We start from the raw sequence: 18,686 nt of genomic DNA on the forward strand, positions 1-18,686 counted from the left end.
GCTCTGTACCATCCTGTAGGGTCACTGTGGGTCGGAATTGACTAGAAAGCAGCAGCTTTGGTTTGGCTTTATCATGATGTACGTGTAGTATACATTGCTGGCTTTGATTTGATAACACTTGTTAAGGACTTTTGTATCCATGTTCATGAGGCATTAAAAACAAACAAACAAACAAACGTTGCCGTTGATTCAGATTCATGGTGACCCCACGTGCATCAGAGTAGAACTACACACCACAGGATTTCCACGGCTGTGAACTTTTGGAAGTAGATCCCTGGGCCTTTCTTCCGAGGGGCTTCTGGGTGGACTTGAAGCATCAACATTTTGATTTGTGGCCAAACACTCCATGGTTTGTACCACCCAGGCAGCCTTCATGAGACCTATTGGTCTGTAATTTTTGTTTCCTTGTAATGTACAATCAGACCTCTTTGGGTAATTTGTGGTTTTCTGGAATGGGTGAGTCTGGGTGAGGCCATGGTTTAAGGCCTGCTCCCCAGCTTTGCTAGTCTATAATGTTGATTTAGCAGCCCTTGGCAGGAAGAACAAGACTGAGGGGCTTAAGTCAAGCTACGTAGATTCATAAGGGGCTGTGCAGACTGAGACAACCCCATGCAGATTTATTAAATTTCAAGGACGAATTGTCGCAGGCACTATTGATTACTTCCAAACCCTTCCCACTCCTTCCTCTTGCCGGCGGAGTCTGTAGCTATGGGACTTGGGAAGCTGGTCTCTTCTCAGCTGCATTTTGGGTTGTGTTTACTTTAAGCTGGAGTCTAACTTTGCTGCAAACAGTTAAACACTCAGCTACTAAGCAAATGGTGGTTCAAAGCCACCCAGAGACACCTTGGAAGAAAGGCCTGGCGATCTATTTCTGAAAGATCACAGCCATTGAAAACCCTGAGGAGTGCAGTTCTGCTCTGAAACACACGGGGACGCCTTGAGTTGGAATCAACTCAATGGCAACTGGTTTGGTTTACTTTAAGTCAGAGGGCAGTGGTGTTCAGTGGCAGAACTCTCCCCTTCCCTGCGAGAGACCCAGGTTTGATTCTTGGCCTGTGCACCTGTCAGTCAGTGGAGGCCTGCGTGTTGCAGGGGTGCTTAACAGCTTTCAGTGGAGCTTCCAGACTAAGAAGGACTAGGAAGAAAGGCCTGATGATCTACTTCCCAAAATCAGCCGATGTGAAAGCCCTGTAGATCGCCAAGGTCCAGCCCTGTCGTGCATGGGTCAACGTGACTCGCTGACTGAGCAGCAACTAACAAGCTACTTTAAGTCAAATATGCTCCAAGTTCCTTCTAACCATCCCGAAGAGCCCTAGCTCACAACTGACAATGCGGAATCAAAACCAGAAAGACCCGGGCCCTTGAAGACTTTAAAACACCGATTGTATCAGGCCGTGTGGCTTGTGACACTAATTCCTAAATTATTATTTAAGCCATTTTTAGTAGAGTTTTCTGGTTTTGGTTATTTATTTTTAATCAAGAAAAAGCACAATCATTCCAAAAATGTGTCTAATGTAGAAGTGGGCTTTGTAATCGTGTCACAGTAATTAAAACAATACAGTAAACATTTTTCATTAGCTTTGAAATATTTCAGAGCGAGAAAGAGGAATGTATTAATGGGATTTTGTTATGGATTGAATTGTGTCCCACAAAAATATATGTTGTAAATCCTAACCTCTGGGGTCCTGGTGGTACAGTGGTTAAGCATTTGGCTGCTAACCAAAATGTTGACAGTTCGAATCCACCAGCTACTCCTTGGAAATCCTATGGGGCAGCTCTACTCTGTCCTACCGGGCGGGTCTCTACGAGTCAGAATTGACTGGAGGGCAATGGGTTTTTTTTGTGTGTGTGATTAAAATCCCATTTGGGAATGGGTTGTCTTTGTTTCGTTAATGAGGTGGGATTAGTGTAGGGTGTATCTTGAGTCGATTTCTTTTGAGATGTAAAAGAGATTAAACAAACAAGCAGAGAGAGAGATGGGATAAGATAGATGCCAGGACACATGTTGATTTCCAAGGAACCAAGAAGCAGAAGCTGAAGAGACAAAGACCTTCCTCCAGAGTTGAGAGAGAGAGAGAAAGCCTCCTTCTAGAGCCACACCCTGAATTCGGACTTCTAGCCTCCTAGACTGTAAGAGAATAAATTTCTGTTAAAGCCATCCACTGTGGTATTTCTGTTTTAGCAGCACTAGATGACTAAGACAGGCTTCTATCAAAATGAGACAGCCTGATGAACTGCCTTTCTGAATCCCAGGGATGCTGAAGAAGAACTCGGAGCGCTAACCAAGAGTCTCATCCTCCTGCCAGGCCATCAATCCAGGAGACATGCTGGCAAATTCTTCATCAGGTCCCTTCCCGTTTCTTAACTTCATGCTGATCACACTTCTCATTGTATTTGTCACGGCAAAATCAGCAGCCTCATTTCCAGCACACTGTTTGGACATGTTATAATTTCTGTGATTTCAGACCATCTGGCGTCAGTCATATTTGAGCCCAGGAAGCCTCATTTGGGCAGGGCCCTTATTAATTGCATCTGGAGAGGCGAGGCATTGGCGGAGAAGCCAAAGCCGTTGCTGACAGGAGCTTTTGGGGCCAGAGAAAGTTAAGGCGCAGTGTGTGGCTAGTCGAAGGTCCCTGGGCGGCACAAATGGTTTAAGCTCAACTACTAACCCAAGGTTGGTGGTTCGAACACACTCAGCTGTGCCAGGGAAGAAAGGCCTCGGAATCTGCTTCTCTAAGGATTACAGGCAAGAAAACCCTACAGAGCAGTTGTACTCTTTAACACTCTGTAACACATGGGCTCATCATGAATCGGAATCAACTTGACAGCAACAGTGTTTGTGTGTGTGTGTGTGTATGTTGTGTGTGTGTAATTAGTCTTCACGAGAAACCAGAAAAAGGGGAAGAAGTGGATTATTGCAGTGGCCTCATAACTGGCATCTCTGTTTCCACCTGGCCCTCATAAGGTCTGTTCTCAATACAGCAGAATGACCTTGTTTTTGTCATGCTTCCCCTCAAATCCCTCCAGAGCCTTCCCAACCCATTCAGAGTAAAAGTACAACTCCCGACAGTGGCCAAAGGCTGTGCGTGCTCTAGCATTACCTTCCTGACATAGCCTCCTACCACACTCCCCACAACCACTCTGTTCCAGCCCCAGTGGCCTTCTTGCTGTTCCCCTCACACACTGGGCAAGGCATGACCACAGGGCCTTTGCACATACTGATCCGTCTGCATGGAGCTGCTCCTCCTGAATACTTGCTGGGCTTACTCCCTCAATTTTAAAGTCTTCATTCAAATGTCACCCTCTTGAGCTTTCCTTTCCCAAATCAGCACTTTATCCTCCTTCGTTGTCTTGTTTTTTCCAAGGCACTCATTATATGTTTCTTCTCTCTCTTTGTTTCTTTCATTAGTTAATTAGTTGTATGAAGCTAGGGATTCTTATCTGTTTTTGTCCATAGCTCTATTCCCAGCACCCAAAGACTTGAAAAGTGCTCCAAGAATGTGGGTTAAATGCGTACAACGGCTTGAAATCTTGAAGCAGCAGAGCCAGGTGCAGTTTGGAACTGAGGCTGAACATCTCAGAGTGCATCAAAAAATACCTTCTACTTACTTTGGTGTAAACCCTGGTTGAATTAAATTATGACTAATTTCAATCTCATAGATTCCTATTAAAAACAACGCTTTCTTTAATCTTCTTTTGTATTTATAAAATAGAGTGGTTCATAGTGTCAGTCAGGGTTTGTCAGTCTTGGTACTATTAACATTTGGACCAAACAGCTCTGTCGCGGGCCTTGCCCTGTGCATTACAGGAGGGTTGGCAGTATCCCTGGCCGCTACTCATCAGGTGCCAGTGGCACACCCTCCCCAAAGCTGTGAAAACCAGAAATGTCCCCGGAGTGCCAAGTGTTCATTGCTCCTGTTTGAGAGCCAGTGATGTAAGTCATGTTCATGTATATGTATTTGAATAAAAGGTTACATTTCTGCTGTAACACGTGTGTTTGAGTAGGAAGCGAGGGAATCTCACGCTCACTTTACCAGTCCTATAGGTGAGATCACAACAAAGCCAGCCTCATTCTGCTGGTAGCAACAGGTTACCTTTAGATAAGGTTTAAGAGGAAAATGGACAACCCTTTGTTAAATGGCTAGGAAACTCCACCCCTATGGAGAGAGAGTAAATGCTGAGAAACCCCTTTCAGTAAATGACCTGGAAAAAATAACCATAATAAAATAATAACTGGAATCCTTCCGTCATTTCCACACAGGAAATCAGACTAAAACAAACATGACTGGCCTCGCTGGGAAAATGGACTCAAAAAAGGGGAACAGGCAACATAAAGATTGTGTGTAGAGGAAGATGGGGGCTCCTTATCTCTGTCTTTCATTTGAAGATGATGTGGGGTGTGTGTATGAAGAATTTGGTTATGGGGACAGACTGGAGGAATGTGAGTGAGTTTCTGACTCCTCTCCTTTAAAGGTGTCCCTGAGTGGTGCAAAGAGCTAATGCACTCAGCTGCTAACTGAAAGGTTGGAGGTTCAAGCACCTTGGAAGAAAAGCCTGGTGATCTATTTCCCAAAGACCACAGCTGCTGGAAACCCTATGGGCACCGTTCTATTCTGACACATATGGGGCTGCCATGCGTTGGAGTCCCCTCCATGGAAGCTGTTCTTTTCTCTCTCCTTAAAAAAATAAAATCATTCATTTCTTCATGCATGCATTCATTCATTCAAAGCTGTACCTATAGAGCCACCTCTTTGTCCCCAGCCAGCTCCTTCATGAGACATTTGTCCAGGCATTCATCATCATGAAAGCCTGGAGTCCCTAAAAACTACTTGCCACAAAATGATCCTTCTAATTTTGGGATTTAGGAATGGTTCTAAGTGTAAACATTAAGAGCTATGGAAAGCGGTTAATGTGTATTTGTCAAGTTGAATGGCGAGGACGCAGTGTCAGAAGTATGAAGAATGGAAGTGTATGTTACAGCCTCGCTTGGGGTGGACACCATCAAATGATAAACTGAGAGGAAGTGAAAAGACCATGACAAGGAGCGGTAACTGATGAGGGGCAGAAAGACTGCCTTTTTTATATTTTGAGGTAAATTTGTCTTACACTTCTTAATCATTTTGCACACTGCTTTTGTCTCCTCCATCTCATAAATATTCATCTATGTGTGACAGAAACACACCCTAGCATCTTTCCTAGAGTGAGTGAAAAGGCAATTCCAGAAAGCCACGAAGCCCAGTCTCCGAGTTTTACAAACCCCGCAGTTGCAACTACATTGCGGAGTCCTCTAAAGTCTTGGGTGTCAAACGCATGTCGCTAAATAGGTCACTAAAAGCACTACAGAAGCCCCAAATGGAAAGAGACCCCCAAGGGAAGTGGCACTTAATTGGGAACTTTCAGACGTCTGTCCCTCTCCGTGACAAGCGCAGAAGCGTACTTTGCGCATGTGTGACATTCGTGTGGGATGAGACGACAGCTAAGTAACCTGGGCTGGTGGAGGAGGGAGCTGAGGGTGGGGAGAGATGGGAGGCTGGGATGAGGACTGTTCGTTTTCACCTCCAACGGCATCTTTGGAAAAATTATCTGGGGTCAAAACTGTAGCTTGAGATGCCGTCCACTGTCCAGTTAAGATCTCCTCCCGGGTAAATTGGGACGTGCACATGCGCTCGTGTAAGGAAGGGAAGACAAATTAAGTTTGGGAAGACATCTGGTGTGCAGTCTCTTGGCTAAAAAAAAAAATTAGAAAAAAACCCCAAGATGCATGAAGTTTGGGAAAGACATCGCGTGTTCAGTCTCTGCTGAAAAAAAAAAAAAAAGACAAAGCCGGATTCCATCTCAGGGCCTCTCGCTCCGAGTGCGCGCGCGTGCTCCCGCGGGGGCCCTGCCCCGGAGGCTCCTGCGGGAACGAGCGCCCCAATCAGCGCGCGGCCCCCGCCCCCGCGCCCGCCCCCGGCTCCGCGCCTCCGCTCCTTCCCGCCCCGCGTCCCCGAGCGCCCGCAGCCTCGGTCCCCGCTTTCCAGCCCGCAGCCTGCCCGGCGGTCCCCGAGCAGAGGCGCGCGCCCAGGTGCGGAGAGAGCTAGGAGGGGACGCGCGGGGAGGCCACCGCGAGGAGGGCGCGCGGCGGAGCGGCAGCAGAGAGCACCTGGGCTCCGAGCGGACTCCGCGCCGTCGTCACCAAGGCAGCTCCGCGCTCCGGTGACCTTTGAAACTCCGAGTAAGTGCAGGGCCGGCGCGCCGCGCCCAGGTGTCTCCATCGGGTCCCCGGCGCCGGGCGCCACCTGACTAGGTGCACCCGAGCGTGGCGCGGGCGTGGGAGAGGGGCTGCCTGGGGTCTTTCTGGAGCGTACTGGGGGAGTCCGTGCGGGGAGTTCGGATGCACAGACCTGAGGGGAGAGAAGACAGCTTTTGTTGTAGGGGAATACACGGGGGCGGCGTCCCCGCCTGCCGCTGGAGGCCACGCCGGCCGGGCTGGAGGGATGGCCGGCTCTTTGTGAAACCTGGGGCGGTTGGAGGTGTGTCTGAGGCTGGGCGGAGGAGAGGAGAAGCCGGGCTCAGCCAGCAGGGCTCCGTTTTCTAATTCCTTTTTTGGCCTCTCTGATGGCCCCAGGGGTTGCCAGTTGATGGCTCTTGGCGGGTTTCTAGGTGAGGTGGGACGGGGGAGGGGGGGCTCCTTGCTTCCACCCGTGGCAGCTGACGCTCCTTGCCCTGCTCGCCCTCCCAGGCAGGTGCTAGAATTGGTTAACTTAAAAGTTGCAAAGAGATCCCCGAATCCCATCTCTCATTTGAAAGCCGATCTTAATAACTGCCTTGTACAAGCGCTTTAACTTTTTATTCCACCCACGTGGAGCTAAAATCCAAAAAAAAAAAAAACCGGTTGCCGTCGAGTAGGACTCATAGCGACCCTACAGGACAGAGTAGAACTGCCCCACAGAGTTTCCAAGGAGGTCTTATGGATTCGAACTGCCGAGCTTTGGGTTAGCAGCCATAGCGCTTAACCACTACGCCACCAGGGTTCCCCACGTGGAACTAGGAGATCTTTATTACTAATTTGCCAGATACTTACAGTTTCTCTCTATATAGGAGTGGAAGGTATTCAGTTCCTTCCCTAGTTAATACACAGAACATAAAACTTCCTTTCTCCTTCACACGCACACACACACACACACACACACACTCTTGTCTTAACACACACACAGTCTGTACATAGATTCTATTGTTCACCTCCCTCTTAACAGCTGCTTTCTAAGTTGGGGGGTACCTTGAGAAAATAGGCGTGGAGGAGGGAGCGAAAGGGGAAAATGACCAAAGTGAGGGAATACCAGAGTGCTAGTCTTGTAACTTATAGCTACTCTGCCCTATAGGGTCGCTATGAGTCGGTATCGACTCGAGGGTACTGGGTTTTTATGGGTTAGTCTTATAGCAGAGCCCTGGTGGCGCAGTGGTTAAGCGTTCGGCTGCTAACCAAAGGGTCGGCAGTTCCAATCCACCAGCCGCTCCTTGGAAACCCTATAAGGTCGCTATGAGTCGGAATGCACTCCACGGCAGCAGGTTTGGGTTTGTTTTCGCTTAGTCTTCCAGCTACTAGCATCTCTCATCTGAAAGGTTCTCTCGGCAATTCACATTAACAGCTTGAGAAAAGGTGGGTGGGGTGTGTGTGTGTCTGTCCCCATCCGTGCCGAGGAGAGCTTTTAAGCTAATAAACATGGGGAAAGCAATTCCGTGATCCCAGCCAAACATGGAATTGATGAAACAGGAGAACCCGCTTTTGCCCCTGGTCATCAAAAAAAAAAAAAAAAAAAGGATGAAAATTCATATTGAGTTATGAGTTGCTATTGATTTTGATAGAAATGTGAAGCGGTGATGGGAGGGAAACAAAAGGAAAGAGCCTCCTGGCGTAGAGCTGAAAGCTTTTATTTCCCGTCTGCGGTCTGTGCCTATTTAAGAAAAGTATACATTTTAAAGCCCACATTGTTACACACGTTTGTAGTTAAACTCAGAGGAACATGGAGCCCACATGATCTTTTTTCCCCTGCCTTGGGCATACTTTTTGTCTCCCTGTAGCAACATCTATACTTTCACATTTAAATTAGAGGACGACATAGTTTGTAACTTTATTAAGAAGAAGAAAAATCAAACCAAATCAGGACAAAAGCCAACTAGTGCTGTTCTTCTGGGAACGTTTGGTCTCTAAGTTCTCTAGTTGTAGTTTAAACCTTTGGAAAGCTACACTTGCCCTCCGCTGCTGCTCACAGACCACTCTAGAATGTTCTTTCTCATTTAGTGAAAGGCCTGTATGTGGAATACCCTTCTGAAGCCTTACATAACCACGTGGTTTGCTGTGTTCCTGCTGTTTGCCTGTGGTTACAAATGTGGTCTAGTTTAGAAGCTAGATCTGTAGAAGAAATGAAACCACTATTATTGTGTGAGTGTTTATTAACTGACTTTAAAATGAGGTATTATAGAGATGAGGCTAGTGCAAATTCTGTGGCTTCTTAGATCTCTCCATGCGACTTGGGTTACTAACTTATTGAAAGTTGACATGTTCTTTATGTGGTCCTCACATTTAACAACATGTCAGCAATACTCATGTAATTTTTTTTTTTTTAAATGGGGTATTTTTATTCCATAACACCAATCGCTTGGTTGAGTTTTCACAAAACCTGATCATTGGAAATAACCTGTAAGAAATAAGGTCTCCGAATATTTTGATCCCTTTCATAAAAAAAAAAAAAAAATCTTAGAAATTAAATATGTTAAATTAAAATGCTTTTCCTCTTTGATGGGGCTGTTGTCTTCTCATTTAACTGACATTCTCGCGTGAATTCACAAAGTATTCCTATTTTTGATGTTCTGTTCCTCATCAAATTTTTCCTAGAAAACTGAACGTAGCTGGTTTGTTCAAAATGGTGTAATAAGTTAACAGTCCTTTGAGGGTCGCAATTCAGAATATAAATTCCAGGTCTCTATACATTTGTTGATAGGTGCCATCTAGTGGACCTAGTGACCCCATATGACAAAGTAGAACTGCCCTATAGGGTTTTCTAGGCTTCTTTAAGGGAGCAGATGGCCAGGTCTTTTCTCTTGTGGAGCAGCTGCGTGGGTTTGAACCACTGACCTTTCGGTTAGCAGCGGAGTGCTTAACCCTTGTGTTAAACATTGCCTGGCCAGGCCTTCTTTGTACACACTTATGCCCCTTGCTTCTTAAAATGGTGGCATGGTGTTAAATCGCCTTTGACTTCTCTCCTGAAGGTAGTGTCCACACTGAGACCAGCCTGGGTGAACGAAGACAAATGGGCTCTACTTCTGGATGGCCAGAGAGCAAACACAAAACCAAACAAAAAACCAAACCCGAACAAACCCATTGCCCTCAAGCCTATTCCGACTTACAGCAACCCTGTAGGACAGAGTAGAACCGCCTCATACAGCTTTGGCGGTGATGCCTGGGGTCGGGGTGGGGGAGGGCTCCTCTTTAAGGGTGAGGGATAATTTCTCCCCAGGCTGCTGCTTTAGGGAGTAATCAGAGGCACTTCGAGCTTTGGTTTCCTGTTGGCCCAAGGCCACATTGTTGCCCTGGGGTAAAATAATATTCACAAATGGACCTTCTTTTCTTTGGAGCCTGACCTGCTTTTTCCCATCCAGAATCAATTGGCTTGAAGGGGATTCGGCCCATGGCCTCGCTTTTGAAAGTTGCTCTCCATTCTTGATGTTTATGACCAATTCAAGCTCGCACCCGCCGGGTCATTTTTACATCCGCTTAATGCCAGTCTTGTATGTGGCATGGTTTCCACGGTGTCATTACAGTCTTAACCAGGTCGTATAATGTAGCAAGCTTTTTTTTTTCCTGCAAACCAAAAGGTCCGCAGTTCAAATCTATCAGCTGCTCCTTGGAAACCCTATAGGGCAGTTCTACTCTGTCCTGTAGGGTTGCTGTGAGTAGGAATCAACTCGAAGGCAACGGTTTTTGATTTATTTAGTACATAATAAATAGAAGTTAAAGATTCTGTGGTTTAAAAGGGTAGCTGTAACAAAACAGTATCAAAGAGCATTATTACTATGCTAATTTTTTAATATTGAGGGTTCGATTATATAGAGCACATTCATCACAAATGCCTATTTAAGGACTAGGCAAGGAATACAGTGAATAGGTCGTGCTTCAGATAATTTTAGAAATACTTCTTAATTTCTTCTACTGGGCGCCACTTGTTGAGCCATTTCTTCACATTGGGTTTAAAGTGACATTTCAGATTAAAAGATAATTGAAATGAGTTTCCTAAAAACAGAATTCTTAAAGATTCCTAAACTTCATAAAACAAACAACAAACAAAAAATCATATATAGTAAAAAAAAAAAAAAGAAAAGAAAAAGAAAAATTCTTTGTGGAATTATATTAGTCTTGAAAGAAGCGAGTCGTTGTAATTGACACTTGGGCTCCTAATCCTAAGAACTGCTCTTAATAAGCACCAAAACATCATTTCAAAACGCTGATAGCACGCTGCGCCTCCAACCTTTTACTCCTTCTTCCAACTTTTGCACTTACCTATTTCCCTGTCCTCTGGCTCTTATTTCTTAATTAATCCTTTTATTAATCCATTTGCCAGCATTTCCCATCCAACAATTCTTTCCCCATCCAACAAATCCCCATGGGCTTTTGTGCAGTTCTTTCCCTGTAGATGGGATGGTCTGTCTGTATCCGTTTATGTACACACGTATCAGAAATGTTTGCCCGTATCTTGGAATGCATGGGTGGTTGGATCTGGCTAGCTGAAATTTTGGCATTTGTCTGACGTAGTCTACTCAAACCTGTTTTTAGGGCCAAGGCACTCTTGATCGAGTGTACTAGATTTTTCCTTTTTTGACCCAGACCCTGTCTAAGGGCAACTGACGCTTTCATCACCGCAGGAAATGTTCACGTCATTCTTCTCTCAGTGACTCAATTTGAATGTAGGGTGCAACTGGGGTTGTTTATGTCCATCACACCCCCCAGGTCCTACCCCAACAATACAGTTTTTCTAGCTGCTATGGCCAGTCTGTGGAACAACAATTACTGTATATCTCCAGATGTCAAGTACTGGGTTGGACACCATAGCATATTTCAGGACTACACAGCATATTTCAGGAATATCTCTAGTGGCTGAATGGTTTTTTTTTTAAATAATTTTTATTGTGCTTTAAGTGAAAGTTTACAAATCAAGTCAGTCTCTCACACAAAAACCCATATACACCTTGCTACACACTCCCAATTACTCTCCCCCTATTGAGACAGCCCGCTCTCTCCCTCCACTCTCTCTTTTTGTGTCCTTTTCTCCAGCTTCTAACCCCCTCCATCCTCTCATCTCTACTCCAGGCAGGTGATGCCAACATAGTCTTAAGTGTCCACCTGATCCAAGAAGCTCACTCCTCACCAGCATCCCTGTCCAACCCATTGTCCAGTCCAATCCATGTCTGAAGAGTTGGCTTCGGGAATGGTTCTTGTTCTGGGGCAACAGAAGGTCTGGGGCCCATGACCACCGGGGTCGTTCCAGTCTCAGTCAGAGCATTAAGTCTGGTATTATGAGAATTTGGGGTCTGCATCCCACTGCTCTCGTGCTCCCTCAGGAGTTCTCTGTTGTGTTCCCTGTCATCAGTTGTAGCCGGGCACCATCTAGCTCTTCTGGTTTCAGGATGATGTAGTCGCTGGTTCATGTGGCCCTTTCTGTCTCTTGGGCTCGTAATCACCTTGCGTCCTTGATGTTCTTCGTTCTCTTTGATCCAGGTGGGTTGAGACCAAATGATGCATCTTAGATGGCTGCTTGCTAGCGTTTAAGACCCCAGACGCCACTCTTCAAAGTGGGATGCAGTGGCTGATAGTTTTATAGTTTCAAACACTTTGCATTTGGTAGGTGGTACTAACTTGGGAATCCTTTATTCCAATATTCATTTAAAACAGATTCCAAACAATTAAAGCCCATTCTACCTCATCCAAATCTAAAAAGTCGCAGGTCACTTTGTCAAAATGACTAAGAATTCTGTTTTTCGGAAACTCATTGTTTTTTTTCTTTTTTAGTTTGAAATACCACTTTAAACCCACTGGGAAGAAATGGCTCAAAAAGTAAAGCCCAGTAGAAGAAATTAAAATGTATGTCTCAAATTATTTGAAGCAGGACCTATTCACTGCATTCCTGATGAATGTGATCTGCATAATCAAACCCACAATATTAGCGTAGCTATAACCACCTTTGATACTGCATCTTTACAGCTACCCTTTTAAACCACAGATTCTTTAACTTCTATTTTACACTAAACAGGAAAAAACAACAAAAAACTAGCTTGCTATGTTTTATGATCTAGAAAGACTATAATGACACCATGGAAACCATGCCACATACAAGACTGGCCTGAAGTAGACGGAAAAATGACCCAGTGGGTGCAAGCTTGAACTGGCCATGAACGTCAAGAATAGAGAACAGCTTTCAAAAGGGAGGCCATGGCCCAAATTCCCTTCAGGCCAATTGATTCTGGATGGGAAAAAGCAGGTCTGGTTCAGAAGAAAAGGAGGTCCAAGTCTAACTCCAATTTTCGTTTGGAAAACTCCCAAATCTCTCCATTATCTCTACTGAGCTCTGGTCTCACATTTTTTAATTACTTTGGGAATGAATTCTGAAGGGAATGATTCAAGCACAATCCTATTTGGGAAGAAGACTGAAGTAAAGGACTTACCGGTATTCATTCTTATCTCTAACATACTCCTACTGCTGTTGACACCCCCCTGTTATATGTAAGCAAACCCTGGTGGCACACTGGTTAAGAGTTCAGCTGCTAACCGTCCACAGTTAGTGACTTGAGGGCACCTGACAACAACTATATGTCAGGTAGTGTGAGGGGGTACTAAGATACATAAACATGCCTTCAAGCATCTTGTGACCTACCCAATAAAAAAATGTGAGTAATACCATTAAAACAAGCAATACTTCAGTTCAAGCTAGAGTAAGATAGGTACAGATGAGATTTTTGTCCTAAGCTGTTCCAGCAACAAAGAGATCACGTATTTTAAGAGAAAGGGGAGGGGAGTCACAAAAAGCTCAAAGTTTATTTCAAAAGCATCATGGTTCTTTGCTGCCCTAATGTGGTTTGTTCTGGAAATGAGACTGAATTCTCATTTCTTTCATGTTTTCATTTCATGTTTGCCACATGATAGAGCAGAAAAAAATATTGGAAGTTACACTGGAATTCAGCCTGGGTTAACTTAGCACACATGTAATTGTAAAGGCATGACACCCCAGTCTAGATGTTCTTCTCAGGAAAATGTGTACTAGACATGAGACCACTGCTCTCTAATAAAAACAGACTTGGTAGGAAGGGTGGAGAAAGCCAATCCTCCAACCCCTGCTGTGGAATATGGGTGAAAGGATAAATGGCTCAGAGATTGAAGGCGCCCAGGGAGGGTTTTCAGAGGTACATCCTCTGTCTATGTCTCCTTTCTTCTAAGCCTCTATAGCACCTCTTTCCACTTCTCCATGTTCTCATTTCTCAGCAGTGGTGACACGGGAACAGCCCATCTCTTAGCTCCTGTCTTCCTCACCATCAACACCGGCTCCACCCCACCCAAATCACACCTACCTTGAAGGTGGGGCTCTCTCTTGTTCTTAAGAACCTGGAATATCTAGCATAGAACCCTTGAAGATGCCCAGTGGCTGCTGAGGGAGTGAACAAATAAATGACCTTGAACACCACTCTCTCTGCCCCCTCATGACCCAATCATCTTGACTATCTGTTTTCTATGCCTAATCCTGGTGGCACAGTGATTAAGAGCTACAGCTGCTAACCAAAAAAGGTCAGCAGTTCGAATCCACCAAGTGCTCCTTGGAAACCCTATGGGGCAGTTCTACTCTGTCCTGTAAGGTCACTGTGAGTCAGTATCTACTCAACTGCAATGGGTTTGTTTTTTTTTTGGGTAATCCCTTACCCCACTAAACATTGTTGTTGCTGTTAGGTCGATACTGATGCATAGAGACCCTGTGCACAGCAGAATGAAACGCTGCCCAGTCCAGTGCCATCCTCACAATTGTTGCTATGTTTGGGCCCATTATTGCAGCCTCTGTGTCAATCCGTCTGGTAGAGGGTCTTCCTCTATTTGCTGACCCTCTACTTTACCAAGCATGATGTGCTTCTCCAGGGACTGGTCCCTCCTGATAACATGTCCAAGGTATGTGAGACTAACTCTCACCATCCTCACTTATAAGGAGCATTCTGGCTATATTTGTTCCAAGACAGATTTGTTCATACTCCTGGAAGTCCATGGTATATTCAATATTCTTCGCCAACCCCATAATTTAAAGGCATCCATTCTTGTTTGGTCTTCCTTATTCATTGTCCAGCTTTCGCATGCATATGAGATAACTGAAAATACCATGGTAATTGAAAATAGCCAGACAAACTTTAGTCCTCAAAGTGACATCTTTGCTTTTTAACACTTTAAAGAAGTCTTTTGCAGCATATTTGCCCAGTGCAATACATCCTCTGATTTCCTGACTGCTGCTTCAATGGGCGTTGATAGTGAATCCAAGTAAAATGAAATCCTTGACAACTTCAGTCTTTCCTCCATTTATCAAGATGTTGCTCATTGGTCCAGTTGTGAGGATTTTTGTTTTCTTTATGTTGAGGTGCAATCCATACTGAAGGCTGTGGTCTTTGATCTTCATCAGTAAGTGCCTCAAATCCTCTTCACTTTCAGCAAGCAAGGTTGTGTCATCTGCATAATGCAGGCTGTTTATGAGTCTTCCTCCAATCCTGATGCCCCATTCTTCTTCACATAGTTCAGCGGTAAACATTACCGGGTACCAGCTTCTTGTTTATACCCAAGCACCTCCCTTCTCAATCTCGAACCTCTAGAAGAAGCCTCTTCATCTCTCTGCTCTTCGTTTTCTATATTTCTAAGATCATACAGCCCTGCTAATTTTCTAGAATGTCTTCCTAATCCATCTTCCTGGTCATCCTCCACCTTATTCATACCTTGCATGGTCTCTGACTGCTGCTACCTCAATAGTGGAGAGAGAACCTTACTTTTCATTCTAAATATAGATTCAAGATACCTTTCTTGTGAAAAGAAACACACAGAATATGTGATTATGCTCAAGGCCTGGGCATTTGACACATAAGTTCCCCAAATCAGACTGCTAGGCGTTGGTCTTTCCTAGAGAGTCTAGGATAGCCTTTTGTACATGGGGGACTCTTACCCCAGGGCGGGGACCAGCTTCTGCAGCCACATTGTTGCTGCGGTTGGTCATGCCTATAACCAAGTCCTCTTCGGCCCCTCCTGTTACCATGGAGGCTCAGATCAAAGGAGAGAGTCAAGGATTGGAGTCAGGAGCCAGCATTTCATCACAGTTCTGCCAGTTGTTCATTATGGGATGCTGACTGTGTCCCCAGATATCCAGGATCCAGGTGGTTCAGCTGCAAAATGGAGAAGGTGATGATGATGACTTTTGCCTTCTTCACGAGTTGGTAGTAAATTGTGATGATGCAACGTTTATAACCTGCAAGCTGTTGAACATCAGCTACTACTAATAAAGGCAGTGGGGCCCTGCTGGTGCAGTGGTTAAGAGTTCAGCTTGTGAACCAAAAGGTCTGCAGTTCAAATCCACCAGCTGCTCCTTGGAAACCTTATGGAGGCAGCTCTCTTCTGTCCTACAGCAGGGCAAGTTTTGTCCCCTAATTCTGCTGCTGTCATTGTCATTTTCTCAGGACCCCCGGAGATTGCCTAAGATGCCAGGAGGTAAGTTCCACCTGGTAAGATGAGTGGGAGGAAAGACATGTGACAGGTGTGAAGAAAAGAATATAGTAAAAAAAGAAATCAGATGACAGTCCTAAGTAAGGTTAAACCAAAATGGTTTTGATTTTTTTTGCTAAATATTATGCCTTAGAGCTTTCTCAGGGGTCTTAAAGGATACGTAACACATTTCTAATGGACTATTCTTACTAAGGAAACCCTGGCGGCACAGTGGATAAGAGCTATGGCTGCTAACCAAAAGGTTGGCAGTTCAAATCCACCAGGCCCTCCCTGGAAACTGTATGGGGCAGTTGTACTCTGTCCTGTAGGGTTGCTGAGTCAGAATCAACTTGATAGCAACAGTTTTTTTTTTTTTTTTTATTCTTACTAAGTGTATTGTTGTTAGGTGCCATCGGGTTGGTTCTGAGGCATAGAGTCAGTTCCGACTCATAGTGACTCTCTGTGCAACAAAATGAAATGCTGCCCAGTCCTGTACCATCCTCACAATGTTTGTTATGCTTGAGCCCATTGTTGCAGCCACTGTGTCACTTCATCTTGTTGAAGGTCTTCCCGGATCTGTAGATTTGGCAAACACAGCAGAGCTTCTCACATTCTGATGTGTGCACAGATCACCGGGGGTCTTGTTGAAATGCAGATTCTGATTAGGCCTCCTACCTAATTAGGTAGACAAGCTCCCAGGAGATAGCAGTGCTGCTGGTCTGGGGCACCACTTTGAGTAGAACAGATCTAGTCAATTCAACAAACCTGAGAGACAGAAGAGGGCTCAGAACCCTCCAATCATGATTTCTGCAGCTGAACAAAGATTATGAGGGTCATTGCCAAAAACACGTTTTGTTACAGGCCAAAGCTGCTCATGTTTATATCTTCATGTCCAAGTGATATTTATACCGTTTGGTTATTTAAGGAAGACATTTGCACACACCACCTGATTTCCTGTAGACTTGATGGAAGCCTCCGGAAGAGTAATGAATGAGCTCCTGCCAGGGTGTCCTCTTGAGCAGTCCTTCTGCTTGAGTCTTTCCCATGAGGGTGTGGATGATCCAGATGTTGCCATCTAATCGCCTTGAAAGCTAGTGAAGAAGTGTTTATGCAACTTTATTCTTAATATGGTAACAATATAATTATTATGTACCTATTCTCTTCTTTAGAGTTTTAATGTGTATGACTCCATTTGATTGTCCAGGTTCATACTAATTAATGGAAGTAGAGCAAGACTCACCAAAGACAATTGGGCTGCTTAGACATGAAGCCAGGGCTGTCTCAACGTCCAGATTTAACCAACAAAGAACATATACCTTGGGAACAATCCCAGGCAGCAGAGAATATCTACACTCCGACTAAACCAAGTGGAGACCACATAGAACTTTCAAACCGTGTTTTCATAATGGCCTTCCTTATTTACCGACAATGTGGCCTTTTCTGGACCTTTTCATAGAATTACTGCTTCCAGTAGCAGGCTCTTCTCTGAAGTTCTACCATCTCGTGCCTTCATTTGTGAGTGTAAGAAGGTATCAGGGCTTGGTGTCCCACTGAGCATCCATAACTGACCAGATGGGGTGGGCAGATAAACCAGGAGTTGGATTTCTGCCTTAAAAAAACACCCAGTTGTTTATAGTCCTGTCTAATCTTTGAAGAGTAGGCTTCAGGGATGGTTTCAGTTCTTAGTTAACTGGGCAGCTCCTGCCCAGAGGTAGGTTGAGAAGGCAGAAAGGGACAGGAACTGGTTGAGTGGTCACAAGAAACCAGAGTGGAAAGGGGGAGTGTGCTGTCATATTATAGAGATTGCAACTAATGTCACATAACACTATGTATATACATTTTTGTATGAGAAATGAACTGTAAACTTTGACCGAAAGCACAATAAAAACAAACAAAAAACACCCAGTGGCTTTGGATGACCTGACTCAAGGCTCCATTTAGTTCTTCAGAGAAACAGTACAAAAAACATTGCCTTCTGTGTACAGCTCATTTCTTCAGAAGTGGTCCAAGGAGGTCCAATGAGGAAGCCTGAGGAAGGAAAGCAGGTAGCTTAGGAAATGATCGTTAACCGGTATAGGTACCTACATCTTGATGCAGTAAATCAACACCTTTCTCCCTACCCTCTTTTCTCTTGCCCAGTTACCTTTTAGTATTGAATTTCATGTGTCTGGTGATTTGTGTTATACAGAACGTCAAACATAGCTCAGTACGTGTCAGACCTATGAAATGGTTGATTAATTTTAGCCTTGTGAAAAATAATGAAAATTTGTTCTCATTGTTACCTTTGTCATTAGGAAAACATTAATACATGTCGGAAGACATGCAGTTTTTGTACTTGTTTGAAGAAATACACGTTCATGGTACAAGGTATTCAAATTTTACAAAATTATAATGAAGGAAAAAAAATTCACTTAGAATCCCCCTCAAAATAGACACCACTGTTATGATTCTGATGTATTTGTAGAGTTTTTTAATATAATTAAAAAAATTTTGTAGACATAATTGCATATTCTGTTTTTTAGCAATGTTATAACTGACACCGATGGAAGCTAGACACACATTAACAAGTCATTTGTTTCTACCAAATGGGCCAATTAAGACAAGAATTTATTTAGCAGGCTGGGGTGAATTGAAGGCGCCCAGGTGGCACACTGGCTAAGTGCTTGGTTGCTAACTAAAAGGTTTGCAGTTCAAAACCACTTAGTGGCTCCTTGGCAGAAAGACCTGGCAATCTGCTCTTGTAAAGATGGTTGTTATTGTTGTTAGGTGCCATCCAGTTTGTTCTGACTCATAGCAACCCCATGTGCAACAGAATGAAACACTGCCCAGTCCTGCGCCATCCTCACAATCATTGTCATGCTTGAGCCCATTGTTTTGCAGCCACTGTGCCAATCCATCTCATTGAAGGTCTTCCTCTTTTTCCCTGACCCTCTGCTTTACC

General features: G+C 44.5%; 1 protein-coding gene across 2 annotated transcripts in view; it reads left to right on the forward strand.

The window, feature by feature from the left end:
- The first annotated feature begins 5,947 nt into the window (after window positions 1-5,947).
- PTN (pleiotrophin) overlaps window positions 5,948-18,686 on the forward strand; it is a 146,828-nt gene continuing 134,089 nt past the window's right edge. The window contains exon 1 of one of the 2 annotated variants that reach the window (XM_049893498.1): window positions 5,948-6,214. The gene's annotated coding sequence lies outside the window, so the exon portion shown is untranslated. The remainder of the gene's footprint in view (window positions 6,215-18,686) is intronic. The other variant, XM_049893497.1, reaches the window with a different exon arrangement.

This window comes from Elephas maximus, chromosome 8, assembly GCF_024166365.1.
Source record: "Elephas maximus indicus isolate mEleMax1 chromosome 8, mEleMax1 primary haplotype, whole genome shotgun sequence".
In the NCBI taxonomy this organism is placed as follows: Eukaryota; Metazoa; Chordata; class Mammalia; order Proboscidea; family Elephantidae; genus Elephas; species Elephas maximus.